We start from the raw sequence: 15160 nt of genomic DNA on the forward strand, positions 1-15160 counted from the left end.
GGACTGAGAAACATGAAAACAATTTAAAAAAAAGAGGTAGGTGTACATGTACAAACCTTAAACACAGAGTCCAGATTGGTTTGATGCTGCTGGGCATGATGAAGACTCTCCTGATCAGCTCTGTGGAGACATCATGAAGAAATTAGAACCATTTTGCACATAAATACAAGCCAAAGATTTCTTCTTCTGCTGTTTGATGATCATCCTGATTAAAACAAGCACAACTGTGCTGTAACAAATCTATTGTGTCAGTTTATACACTTATTTGTTTATTCATTTATTGGACTCCACTAGTCTAACTAACAGGTCAGTGATGGTTCTGTACTAAAGTGTGTTCTTGTACTGACCATATTATAGATATGCTCTGTACATTGCAAAAAGAAAAAAAAAGTCAGATTCATATTTTTATGTTGAAGAGTTTTATTTAAGGAGAAGGAGGAAAAATCTAAGAATACACCTACAAAAAAACAAAAAAAACACACGATGACACCTTGAATCTGCCTACAATACATCTACATCTGTGGTGTTCAGTGTCCAGACGGTGAACTACAAAAAGATCAAGAGCTTTGAGGGTCTCGAAAAGCGCTATATAAATGTGATCTATGATTATTATTATTATTATTATTATTATTATTATTAATAGTATCATCTTATTACATCCCAATGCACTTTGCAGTGTTATTTCATGCAGAAAAATGTCAATGTTAAGGTTAAAAATGTTAAGGTGTAGGTCCTTTATCAGTGTTACAGCCCTGGCCGGCTAGAGTTTTCTTCTGTGCTATGTCTTTAAGAATCTACAGGTCCTTCCTGATTGGAGAGCTAACGGTGGCTGATTGCTCATCACCACTCCTGCTGCCATTCAGGTCTTGCTTGCCTGTGTTGTCACACGTGCGCATAAGCGCAAATCCGGTGATGTTGACTTGTCTGACTCTTTTCTATGCTGTGAAGATGATCCTGAGACAAAATTATCCAACTCTGGCCAAATGTCTACTTGCTGCGAATTCCAGCGGTCAAAATCCCTGAGTTTACAGCATTGAAAATGACATGTTAATGCGTAAATGGCACCCTCCCTCATTTAATGATCTTGGAATGTTTTTCAACAGATAGTTGTATCGCAAAAGTTCCAACCCCAGGTACTCAGTCTTGCACATGACAGTTTCTCCGGACATTTAGGAATTAGAAAAACTTACTGCCACTCCTACCACATTTGTCAGGTTAGTGGTAAACCAAACCAAGTTATTCCACCTGCTTCATTACTCTTTGATTGTGTAGGTCCACTTCCCAAAACAAAGTCAGGACATCAGTATGTTTTGACTTTGATGTGCACCACCACACGCTTCCCCAAGGCTATTCTGTTACGCACTCTCAAAGTCAAAGCTGTTGTCAGAGCGCTAGCTTCTCCACTTTCGGTTTTCCAAAATCTGTTCAAACGGACCAAGGGTCAAATTTTATGTCTAAAATATTTGCTCAGGTCTTGAAATTTCTTGGCGTAATGCATCAAAAATTCAGTGTGTATCATCCCAAATCACAGGGTGCGCTTGAGGGTTTCCACCAAACATTAAAAGCCATGATGGGGAAGTTCTTCCTCAAGTCAAGAAGAGAGTGGGATGAGGGTCTGCCACTTCTCCTTCTAGCAGTGACAGAGAGTGTGCAGGGGTCGACGATTTTCAGTCCCGCAGAGCTGGTGTTTGGACACAGTGCATGGTCATTTGTGACTGCTCAAAGAGATATCCCTCAGACAGTTATCCCAAATCAAAACGTGTTAGATTACATATGTTCTTTAACCCTTTAAGACCTACCATAGAACCAAGTCCGCCAGAGCTTATATTATATTTTTACATGCTACAGTGCCATTTTTGGGAGCATTTCAAGTTGCTATACATCAGTGCAACCATACCATTATAGAATTTTTAATAATATGTATGCATTAAGTGCATAGTAATTACATAAATTGCAAAAAAGTGCAATAAACTACAAAAAACTGAAAATCGTTTTTGTTTTTTTAACATTTATTTCTAGTTAGAGAAATTTAAGAGGCTTATCCCTCAAAACTGTAAATGCAAAAAAGTTGCACAAAATAGTTTCCCACCACAGGAAATTTATTTTAAGTGTCTTCATAGTTTTATTTTTGAAATACACCAATTTTTATATATTGCAGGAAAAACAAAAATAAATATTAGAATGCACAGGTACAGGGCAACGAAATGCAGTTTGCATCCATCCAGAAGTGCTTTAGTGATATAGATATATTACAATATATATTAGCAATAATATAGATATGTGAGTATATTACAGAAATGGGTCTATTATGGTATGTTATAATGTACACGGTATGAAGTATGTTGTGAATATTCTATAACTATAAGTATGTACAGGCTGTAGTGAGTACAAGCTATGTACAGGCTATGAACAGGATATAAATATGAAAAACTATACAGAATATGAAATAAATAACTTTACAGAATCTGAGATATACAGCTATACAGAAATGGGAACTATGCAAGTTGTAAACAGTTGTAGGATTAAAGATTATCGAATGTACAGAATGATTATTTACACAGAGCTATACAGTAGTGCAGTTAAGATAAGTGAGGGTGTAGATAGTTTCTACAGAGGCTATATAAAGTGCTAGTGGTTGTGAGTGGTGGTTCAGTCCATGTTATTATTGTGTGTTTGAGGGTACAGTTGTCCATTGTGGGTGTGTGTATGTTCAGTCCATGAGTTTAACGTGGGTCAGATGTCAGGAGGCAGAGTTCAGGAGTCTGACAGCTGTGGGGAAGAAGCTGTTCCGGTACCTGGTGGTCTTAGTCCGGAGGCTCCTGTGGCGCCTCCCAGAGGGCAGGAGGGTGAAGAGTCCATGTGATGGGTGACTGGGGTCTTTGATGATTTTCCCAGCCCTTTTCAGACACCGCTTCCTGTAGATGTCTTTTATGGCAGGAAGTGGTGCTCCGGCGATGCGCTGGGCAGTTTTCACGACCCTCTGCAACGCCTTCCGGTCCGAGACAGAGCAGTTCCCGTACCAGACTGTTATACAGTTGGTCAGGATGCTCTCGATGGTGCAGCGATAGAAGTTCACCAGGATGTCTGAGGACAGGTGGTTCTTCCTCAGGGTCCTCAAGAAGAAGAGGCGCTGGTGAGCCTTCTTGACCAGCTTGGAGCAGTTGGTCGTCCAGGTGAGATCCTCGGAGATGTGGACTCCCAGGAACTGGAAGCTGCTCACACGCTCCACAGCCGTCCCCTTAACCCTTTACAGCCGGTCGGAGCGGGCACGCTCTGTTTTGCGTAACTATTTTTAAATCCCGGTAGCTCTGCAACCACGTAAGCTAGCGCAATATTTTTTTTTGCATATGAAACCGGAGGAGTTGTACTTACATCTGATGCCATCAGCTTGTCCTCGGTCACGGTTTCCTTCCACATAAAGCTTTGCAAAAACTGCATAAAAAGTGCTTGCAGGAACAAAAACATAATATTCCAGAAACACGCTGTGCCGATCCAATCAGCTGTTCATAACACTTCCTATGTTGGAATAGACGTCAGCGCGAACTTTTGCATTTCCGCCATTACCTGCCCGAAACCGGAAGTGACGTCATTTTCGCGGAAATGTAGTCTTTTTTATGATCAGGGCCTCAGTGCATATACTGGTCTTTTTAAAAGTTATCTTTGACTTTATGACTTTCTGTGTCGTTTCTGGGATGATTAGGACTCATATTGCACTGCTGGAAATAGTTTATTTTGATGCATATGCTGCGTTTTTGCAAATTTGCAGTATAATATTTATTTTCGTTTTTCCTGCAGTGTATAAAAATTGGTGTATTTCAAAAATAAAACTATGAAGACACTCAAAATAAATTTCCTGTGGTGGGAAACTATTTTGTGCAACTTTTTTGTATTTACAGTTTTGAGGGATAAGCCTCCTAAATTTCTCTAACTACAAATATATGTTAAAAAAGCAAAAACGATTTTCAATTTTTTTGTCGTTTATTGACCTTTTTTGCAATTTATGTAATTACTATGCACTTAATGCATACATATTATTAAAATCTGGGCTATAATGGTTGTATTGATGTATAGCAACTTGAAATGCTCCCAAAAATGGCTCCACAGCATGTAAAAATATAATATAAGCTCTGGCAGACTTGGTTCTATGGTAGGTCTTAAAGGGTTAATGTGGATGTGGGTCAGCATTCCTCCTGTAGTCCACGATGAGCTCCTTGGTCTTCTCGGTGTTAAGCAGCAGGTTGTTTCTGTCGCACCACTCAGCCAGACGATCCACCTCCTCCCTGTAGGCGGCCTCATCGTTGTCACTGATGAGGCCAATCACCGTGGTGTCATCTGCAAACTTAATGATGGCGTTGGAACCATCAGCAGGTCTGCAGTCGTGGGTGAAGAGGGAGTAGAGGAAAGGGCTCATCACACAGCCTTGTGGTACACCGGTGTTCATTGTGATGGTAGATGAGCAGCGGTTATCCAGCCGGACATGTTGGGGGCGGTTGGTCAGGAAGTCCAGTAACCATTTGCAGATGAGGGAACTGATGCCCAGGTCTGTCAGTTTCCTGATGAGTTGTGAGGGGTAGATTGTATTGAATGCTGAACTGAAGTCTATAAACAGCATTCTGGCGTAGGTGTTGTTGTTGTCCAGGTGTGAGAGGACAGAGTGCATTGCGATGGAGACTGCATCCTCTGTGCTCCTGTTCTGGCGGTATGCGAATTGGTGGGGGTCCCGGGTGGGGGGGAGACAGGATTTGAAGTGTGCTAGGACCAGTCGCTCTAAGCACTTAGTGATGATGGGGGTGAGTGCTACTGGGCGGTAATCATTGAGGCAAGATGGGTTGGAGTTTTTGGGTATCGGGACGATGGAGGTGGATTTGAAGCAGGCCGGTACCACAGCGTGGGCCAAGGACAGATTGAATATGTCTGTGAGCACTCCTGCAAGCTCCCCAGAACATGCTCTGAGAACACGCCCGGGGATGCCATCAGGGCCTGCAGCCTTGTGGACATTGATCCTGCTCAGCACTATTATAATGCAAATTTGCAAAAAAGCAGCATATGCATCAAAATAAACTATTTCCAGCAGTGCAATATGAGTCCTAAGCATCCCAGAAACGACACAGAAAGTCATAAAGTCAAACATAACTTTTAAAAACACCAGTATAGGCCTTGAAGGTAAAAAACCACATTTCTGCGAAAATTACGTCACTTCCGGTTTTGGGCAGGTAATGGTGGACATGCGATAGTTCGCGCTGACGTCTATTCCAACGTAGGAAGTGTAACGAACAGCTTGGCAAAGCATGTTTATGTTTTTGTTGCTGCAAGTGGTTTTTATGCAATTTTTGCAAAGCTATATGTGGAAGGAAACTGTGACTTCGGACAAGCTGATGGCATAAGATGTAAGTATAACTTCTCTTATTTCATAAGCAAAAAAAATTATTGCGCTAGCTTACGTGGTTGAAGTTCTACCGGGATTTTAAAATAGTTACACAAAACAGAGCCCGACCGGCTTTAAAGGGAATAAAGCAAACAAAATTCCACGTGTTCTCTTTCCGTATCTCAGAAGAAAATAAAAAAGAAAAAATGAAAAGAAAATTTGATAAGAGATCCGTTCAGAGAAGTTTTGAAGTAGGTGACCAAGTGTTGACTCTCCTACCCAGTCCTGGATCTTCTCTCCTTGCAAAGTTCTGTGGGCCCTACACTGTCCAAGAGAAACTGAGTGACAGAGATTATGTTATAGGTACCCCTGACCATAGGAGAAAACGTTGTTTGTGTCACGTCAACCTGATGAAGCCTTATTTTGTTTACAATGTCGGTGTAAACTCCTCTTCATCCCCTGCTGTGCCGTCGTCCCTGCCCGTAGTGGTGCCAGTGTCTTTGTCTCAGTATAATCCAGAAAGTGATGGCTTAGTTTTCGTTTGTAGCACTTGTCCTTTGTTTGGTTTTTGATTCATCTAGGGTTTTAGATAGCACCTCCTTTCCCGACTTAGCTTGTTTTGTTTGTTATTTTGGCCTTTGTTCACCCCAGAGTTAAGTTTTCAGTGTAGCCACAAATAAACCACCGTTCACTTCAAAGATTTGGCTTCTGGGTATGGTTTTGGGGACCAGGGTCGGATCACATCTTTCCTAACCCTTATGTTTCGTTTCGGTACCCCTAGACTGGGCTGTAACAACCAGTTTTGTTAATGATTTTCATGAATGCTGGGATGGTCACTATGAATTATGAGATTATGATAACATGGATCAAGGGTGGTCCATGCTTAAGCTGGAATATAAAGGAAGCATTGAAGCACTTTTATTTAATATTTAAAGAATTCCAGCAGCTTGTATCGTGGCTTCCAGCACCACACAGACAGCTTAGATCATTTCACCTTCCTAAGCAAAACGAGCACCCACAGTATCAGAGTCAAACTGACTAACTGCTGACAGATTCCTGCTGATTACCACACAAATTATAATCAGCATGATGGCCAGTGCAGGGAATGCAGGGCTGTCATGATAGATTAAAAAAAAAAAAGTCAGTCTTACTCATGGAGGACCTAAATTTCAGGACTGAGGCCAGATGCACTACATAGCTTTAAGGTAGGTGTGAACTTTCTTACTCCTCAGCAGCAGCCAGTTTTGGTCCTTTAAAGTGGAGGATGAAACCCTTTGACTGATCACTCTTCAAAGACACACAGCTGGGTCCAGGTTCAGGTTCAAGGGCATCTGGTGTCTCAGTGATCCTGGTGAACGGAGAAAAAGACCATCAGGCAAAGAAATTACATGTTTAGCCTTCTGACACAAAAAGTACTGAATAAACTTGGATCTAGCCACAGTAATAATATTACAATAAAGCTAAAAGGTTTGATGCTCTTCACAACAAATGACTTCTGTTCTTTTTAGTCTGTTTGTTGCTGTGTTTTCTTCTTTTTATGAACACAGCAATAAAACAACAACAACAACAACATCATTAATAATAATAATAATAATAATAATAATAATAATAATAATAATAATAATAATAAATGATTACACATGTGGCAAACTAAAGCTTCTCACTGATTACTCCTGGATCCATTCAGTTAATTCTTACTTTGCATCAGGAGACAATTTCCTGCTTTTAAAGTCAGGACGGTCTTCCTGTTGAGTGGTTCTCTTCCTCTTTGTTACAGAGCTGAGACTGGGCTCAGGTTCATGTTCAGGAGAGTCTGGTCTGAGGAGTGAGGAAAGGAATCAGGAAAAGTTATATATGTACCATTTTTTACTCTCCAGGTGAAAGATATATTAGAAAAACTTTTCAGGGTTAAAATTAATTAACAGAGAGAAAGCAGATGATGAAGTTACTGCATGTAGTTTGAGAACATTTCTGTATTTGTTCATTTAGCAGTGAAGATAATACAAGGTTTAGAGTGTGATACCTTTCCATGTTTGTAACCTGCAGTCACCTGATGGAAGAGAAAAGTGAGAATAAAACACAGATTATAATTTGGCTTTATTTCTGTTTATTGAGATATTTGATAGCTACAAGGTGGTGACCTGTTTAATCATAATTATACTTTTATATTATATTACTTTATAACTAAGTTTTCATTGTTTGTCAAAAAGATCAATCTGACCATCAAAGAGTCAACAAACAATCATTGTGATGATTACACTTTTCAAACAAAAGATTAAATGGAACAAAAATACAAAAAAAAAAAACCCATATAATATAAATCAGATCAAAGATTAATTTATTCATCATGTTCCTGAACACCGTCTGTCTGCACTGGGATAAGTTTTGATTCTGTTCTTTTTCTATTAAGGTCTTGTCTTACTTCCCTTCATCACTTTATGCTTCAGGAGTTTGAGTCAATATTTATGTAAAGGTATTTTCCTGGCACATAACACACATTCTAGAAAGCATCCTCTACTTCAGCTATTTTTCACTTACTTCCCCTCCAGACTGTGTGTAACCACTGAAGGATTTAAAGACACATCTTAAAATAATATATTAAAAATAATTTTATAAACAACAAAAAATGAAAGAAACAAAGAAAAGAAACAAAATGAAAATAATTCAAAGCTCACCAAGTGTCCACCAGCAGTGTGTTTTATTCTGCAGCTCACTTCCTTGTTTATTTCTTAGATGTTAATGATTTGAATACAGCTGCTCACTGTAACCGGATGACACGCCCACACTGTCCAACTAGTAAAACAAGTTTATAATGTCACTGCTTTGTTCTGATGTTTGGCTAAATTTCCTGCCCCTGGCTACTGAATTTCATCTATCAAGTGAAAGTTTTAAACAGCAAAACATAAATTATCCACTTACTGAAGAGTGTTTAACATTTTAATTGAATATTAATTTTCTTAAGAACTGTAGGACTCTGCGTCCCGATAAAGTTTTGAATAACACATTTCCCTCCCCAGAATCAGTGATGCATCAGAACCAGTGAGCTGTTGCTTCCAGCCCTGACGGCGTGTCCACTTACGGTCGTCGAGTGAGAAAGCCGAGAAAGAGAAAGCTGATTCTGATGCGTCGGGTCCGCGCTCTGTGTTTACGTCTTTGTGTGGAATCCGTTTACCTGCTCTCACCTGCTATCGCTTTATTCAGGCTACTCACCTCCCTCTATCCACCTGCACTTTCAAACGTACACGCGAAGGACTACAGGAATATCTGGACCACGGCCAATCAGAGAGGTCCTGCTCCTGACAATCTCAGATTGGTTTAGACGACAATATGGGCATAATGTGTGTTTGTTGTTGATCACACGGAGGCTTTCAGAGTTGTGGAGACCTGCGACATAGGATTTTTTTTTTTGTGGCACCATTGAAAAATTTAGTTGCATTTGCAACCCAATTGGTTGCAGTCTAGAGCCCTGCTACCAGAAATGACCCAACCAACCCGAATCAAATATGACAAACTACACAGAGAGCTCATCATCCAGAGGCATTAACAGTCATGTCAGCCATGATGAACTTAAATAACAAATGTCTGAAAACAAAACAGAACAAAAAACAAAACAAATTCATGGTTCATGTCTCACCTTTAGTCCTTCTGACAGAGTCTGTTCTGCCTGCAGTGGGAAACCTTCAGTCTCCTTGGTCCAGAAAAGAGGTTCTCAAACGTTTTGTGGTCACGAGTCTCTTTCAGAGGACAACATTATCCCATATAATCAACCTCAGCTTCACATGATGATGTGTACTAACAGAAATATTTAACATCGTTCACAAGAAAGCTGGCTGGCTAATAATTCATTAGTAACAGGACAGAAAATAAATAAAAGGTAAAATACATACGTTTGCTGTATGTCCTTCTTTCACTCTGTACCTGTTTCATCAGTCCTTACAGGACACTGAACCAAGTATATTTCCATATGCAAACACAGCCGTCACGCCCGGCTGCCTGGGGTCAGGTTACATCAGCCAGTTTGTTCCTCTGTTTGTGTTCACTACAGCTTCAGTTCAGTTTTCAGTAACTTCCAAGAAAGGCGCTGTTGTTATTTTGGGGTGGTTTCATGAGTAATGTTTGAAGACAACAGTAAAACAGGAATGATGTACAGGAGGAAAAAAATGTGTGTAATCTATTTGTGTGTTGTTCTTGTAACACACAAATTTACCCTTTCTGCTGGGAAGATTAAGCCAGCCTCCTGATGACATTAAAACAAATCTGAGATGTGCTCCTGTGATATAAACTACAGAGCAATTCAGATCCCAAACAAACTTCAACTCCATTTGTGAGTACAAGAAAACAGTTATTAGAATATAATGAGCTTAAATTTGCTTAGATGAGATGGTCGAGCTGTAGATCAGAGGAATAGGGAAGGATTTGTGAATGTGTGTGTGTTTTAGTTTGGTTTAGCTATAGGCCTGAGAGTGTGTGTAATTGTGTAGAGGGAGAGGAATTTATTGACACTGGGGGCCTGTCATAAAAGGAGACAGGAAGCTACAGTTGGGGGATGCTGGGACTGTATGGAACAGATAGGAAAGAGAGGAGAAGTCTGTTACCCTTGTTGTCCCCGAATGTAATAAAAGCTCATAAGTGTCACATGGTCTAATTATGGTCTGGAGAGGAGATGGACTTTTATGACCGGCAGGAAGTCACATATACAGAGACACACACCCAGTGCTTTAACTGTTACGACACACACACACACTTACTCACATGCACACACAGGTACGCACACACACAGGCACTCACATTCTCGTACAAGAACCTTTGTTCAAAGAAATAAACTGTTGGTAGATCCACTTTGCAACGAATCATTCATCAGCAAAAATCTAACTCAAATCAAATACAACAAATTCAACATGCATAGAAAAAATTCCAACCCTGCAGGGATCAAACATCTGATCAAACACCACTGTTGGACACAGACTTTCTAATCTGACATCACAAAGTTATTCTGAAGCTGTAAATCTAATTAAAAACTCCCCAAAACTACTAAGAGAAAACCCTTAAAAGGTTCAGTGACAGAAGAAAAATCCTTTACATATAAAATCAACAGAGGTTCCTGATAAATAGACTAATAAACAGAGAATAGCTGAACAGTTTCTGTGACACAGAAGTAAAAATGCATAAATGCTCCATGATTTTCATTTCTATCCATCATCTTGAACACTGACTATAAATGTGTTCACTTCATTATTAGTACGGAAGGCCCAACAGCGCCTCTACTACCTGAGGAGACTGCGGAGCGCACACATTCCCAGATCTCTGATGTTGAACTTCTACAACTGTGCCATCAGCAGCGTTCTGACGTATGGATTTCTAGTGTGGTTCCCCAGCTGCACCAAGGCCGATCAGCAAGCACTCCAGCGGGTGGTGAAAGAAGCTGGCAGAATTATTGGAACAAGTCTGCCAGAGATCAGTAATATCTTCCCCACTCGCTGTCTGAGGAGGGTGCACAGTATCCTGCGGGACCAACATCACCCTGCGCGCCACCTTTTCCATCTGCTGCCCTCAGGGAGAAGGTACAGGTCTATACAGGCCAGAACATCCAGACTGGCCAACAGCCTGTATCCACAGGCTGTGAGGCTCCTGAACTCTCTGCCCCCCTCTCACGGACAATAACCATATCCAACTTCTTAATAGCAATGAACTGGTCTGCATTGGTGCATCATATCTTTATTCTCTTCCCCCTCCTGCCCCCCCCCCCCCCCCCTCTTTCTTAAATAGATAACTATCATATCTGATATCATATCTCACAGTACAATAATATTGAATGGGTTGCATTGTTGTATTTTGTCATGTTTCTCAGGTCTTTGTCTGAATTTCTACGAACATTATTGCTAAGGATTGTCTTATTGCATTGGAGTCACACTGGGTTAAATATGTACACTTGGGTTTTAAGGGGTATTTATTATTTTCTTCTTTTTTTTGGGTTGTATGGAAGCCCCAAACGCAATTTCATTGTTCTTGACAATGACAATAAATACTAAATACTAAATACTAAATTATTGTGTGATTTGGTTTCTTCATGTGTCTCCTTCAGTGCAAATAAAGGACTGTTAGAGTGTGTGCTGTGTGTTTTTCTGAAGCATGACAATCCTTTCCAACAAGTATTTCCAGCTGTTTGTCTCCACTCTGCACTTTAGTCTTTCTTCCTGTCATGTCTGTGTTTGTCCACCAGGTGTCTCCCTCAGGTCATTTTCTCGAAATCAGAAGCTTCAGATTTGTGGAGACGCTCTGCCTGCCAGACAACATTTCAGCCCTCATTTCTCATCATATTGTGATCTACAGTTATTTATGGTTCAGTGAGTTTTGCTTGGAGTTTCCAGCTTCTGAGAGCATTATTTACATCACTGAAGTATTTATGATTCCCCTGGTATAAAACAGCTTCACAGTAAAATCTCATCTTTGTAACATTCACACTGAAACATGTTTACTATACTGCATGATAAAGACAGCTGAACACGACGTCCCCAGAAACATGTTTTATTATCAGAAACAGACAAAAAGAATCAGCTTTCCTGACCTACAGTTTGATGGTTCAAAAGCACGAAGGACAAAAAATGTAAAGAATTGAAACGTAAGAAATCTGTCCTCTCCTCATCCTTCACAACCCTCAGGGTGACCTTCATTTTCTTTGCTCTCTTTACCTTCATCATCCTCTTCATCGTCTTCTTGCTCACTGTCTGCACACACACACACACACACACACACACACACACACACACACACACACACACACACACACACACACACACACACACACACACACACACCTCTACATCAATGAAGGAAACTGCACAGATATGAGCCTCTTAACCTGCTCACACATTTCAGCCCTCATTTCTCATCATATTGTGATCTACAGTTATTTAAACTGTGTGTGTGCAGGCTGTGGCTCTGTTTCACTTCCACAGTTCAACTACAGAGGGCGCTAAAAGGGTCCAGGTCATGTTAGTCTAAGTGCCTGAAAAGAAGTTCAGTTTCCTTCTTTTTAAGATATCCAGGCTGAACTTCACGACAACAATTCAAGCGTCTACCAATGAGAGTTCAGGATACTGTGATTGATCTACGACGGGGTGGTAAATACATCAGAGGGTGACCTCAACTGTTTTTATGTCTAGTTAACAGAAAGAGTAGGAGTATAAGCCATGTTTGCTCAGCAGCAGCTTTATATTAAAGGTTGTAGCTTTAGTATTTTAGCTTTTATATAAACCCCTGTTTCACCCCCTGCTATGTGCCTATTGTGAAGAGGGAAGCTGTGACCACTAGAAGTATAGTAGTAGGTGATCGGAGGAGGCTTTAGTGGGACTACAGGGTTGTTTTGAGGTGACAGACTGGGAGACACTCTGTGGGCCTCACGGTGAGGACACCAGTGGGCTTACTGAGTGTGTCACTCACTACATAACCTTCTGCACCAGCTCCATTGTCCCAGCATGGACATTATTTGTTACCCAAATAACAAGCCGTGGGTGACTAAGGACATCAAAGCTCTCCTCAATAACAAGAAGAGGGCGTTCAGAGCGGGCGATAGAGAGGAGGCTAGAACGGTTCAGGTGTTACTGAAGGCCAAGATCAGCATGAGACAGTTGTGGCATGAAGACAACCACTGGATTCAAGCCATCCAACAACAGAGGAGCTGGAGGCAGTGAGGACAGAGCCAGATACTTGAATATGTTTTCAACAGATTCGACACTGCAGTGAATGCTCAGCCCCTGCTGACTAACCTGTAGCCAGCCTGCAGTCCACAACCATGCCACTCTCTCTCCCTCCCTCTCCACATTGCACCATTGCTGCCTCTCCTCCATCATTCACTTCCACTCGTGACCAGATTCAAAGACAAAGGAGAAGACTCCAGTCAAGCACGTCTGCTGGACCAGACCAGATGAGTGCTGTGTCCTCAAGGCCTGTCCCACCCAGCTTTGTGGAGTCTTTTATAAATTGTTCATGTTGAGTTTGCCATCTTCAGAAGTTTTATGAGACTCTGCAGTGGTTGGATGTATCAGTGTGTCATGGTCCGACAACTGAAGTTTAACAACTTTTCTGCATCAGGATTAAAGTCAGAATGAAAATCCTCTATTTTCTCTTCTTCTGCTTCTTGTCAGGTGAGGACTGATGATCTTAATGTTGCTCTTTAACTTTAATTTTAACTAAAAACATACTCAACTTTATAAAACACCTTATGAAATACATATATTTACTAGAGCTGGATATCTTTAGACCGGTCTTGGTCTCGAGACCACTTTTACGTGGTCTTGGTCTTGTCTTGGTCTCGCTGTCTCAGTCTCGCTGTCTCAGCTCGACATAGTGGTCGGGAGATTTGGAGTCAACAGTATCCATGACACACAACATAACGTTCGATAATGTGTCATCTGCAAAAGCATCAGCTCTAAGAGCCGTGCTTAGAGAGCGCTTTGTAGTGAATCAGAAGAGTCGACTCCCACTGAGCGAGAGCCGGCTCCTCACTTCATTTCCTTTCACTGCTCAGCTCTCACACAGTGGCTCAGCTATGCTCCAATCCCTCCATATTGTGGCCAATCACATGCGAGGATATAAGATAATATCATTGTGTGAAAAACAGAGAGGGTGAGAGACGCGACAGTCAAGTGGAGCGTGCGTCTGTCCTCTCAGTACCCCTAACCCTCTCATTTTTCCAGCCATATTCTCTCCATCATCTAGAGCTGGTGGAATTATGCTGTGTGAGACATACGGATCGCCAGTCATCCTCTGACAACTCAAGATGTAATTCAGATTCCCACTTTTGTTTGATATATAATGTTTCATTCCTATTCAAATTTTGCAGGCCATTATATAATTTCGATAAAATTCTTGATGGAGGATTTTTATATGCACCTGTTATTATTTCTATTATATGGCTTCCTTCTCTCAAGAACTTCTTCCTAATTGGAGAAATTACTGTATTGTAAAAATGTCTTAATTGAAAATACCTAAATAAATCTGATTTATCCAGTCCAAATTGTCTCTGTAGATTCTCGAAGGATTTGAATGTTGTCCCGTCTATTAATGTGCACATTGCTGTAATTCCTTTATTGACCCATCTTAAAAATGTACTATCCTATTGTCCACTTTGGAATTTTCGAGAATATGCAGGCCAAATCAGCAATTTACAGTCTTCTATAATTCTATATTTCTTCACTATAATCCACCAGAGTTTAATAGTGAATTCAGTAATGAGATTTGTGTTCGTAGACTGGATAGTTTCTTCTCCCAATCTTGCTTGTGGATGATATGATAAGCAATAATTTATCTCCATATGCTTCCATTTTGAGGTGTAATCCGGTGAACACCAGTAAACAACATATCTCAGCTGGGCTGCATAGAAATATTCCTTGGAATTCGGGAGGGCAAGTCCTCCTTTTTCTTTTCTTAATTGGAGTATTTTAAATCTTATTCTTGGCTTTGTCCCTTTCCAAATAAATCTACTAACTAATTTATCCCATCTACCAAATTGTGCATCTGGTATATGGACTGGCAATGAAGTGAATAGATACAGTAGTCGGGGAAGCACATTCATTTTTATTACCTCTATTCTTGAGCTAAGGTCCATGACAAGCGGAGCCCATTTAATCAAATCTTTTTGGATTGTATTACTAATCTTTACATAATTTGCCTCGTATAGTGTACTTATTTCGCTAGTTAGATAGACACCTAAATATTTGATCTTATTTGAGTCCCATTTTAGTTTATATTCGTTTTGAATTGATTCTTTGGGGAAATAATTCAGACAGAGTACTT

The sequence above is a fragment of the Diplotaxodon limnothrissa genome, linkage group LG3 (assembly GCF_057381915.1).
Source record: "Diplotaxodon limnothrissa isolate DT_005_m linkage group LG3, D_limnothrissa_male_GT1.1, whole genome shotgun sequence".
In the NCBI taxonomy this organism is placed as follows: Eukaryota; Metazoa; Chordata; class Actinopteri; order Cichliformes; family Cichlidae; genus Diplotaxodon; species Diplotaxodon limnothrissa.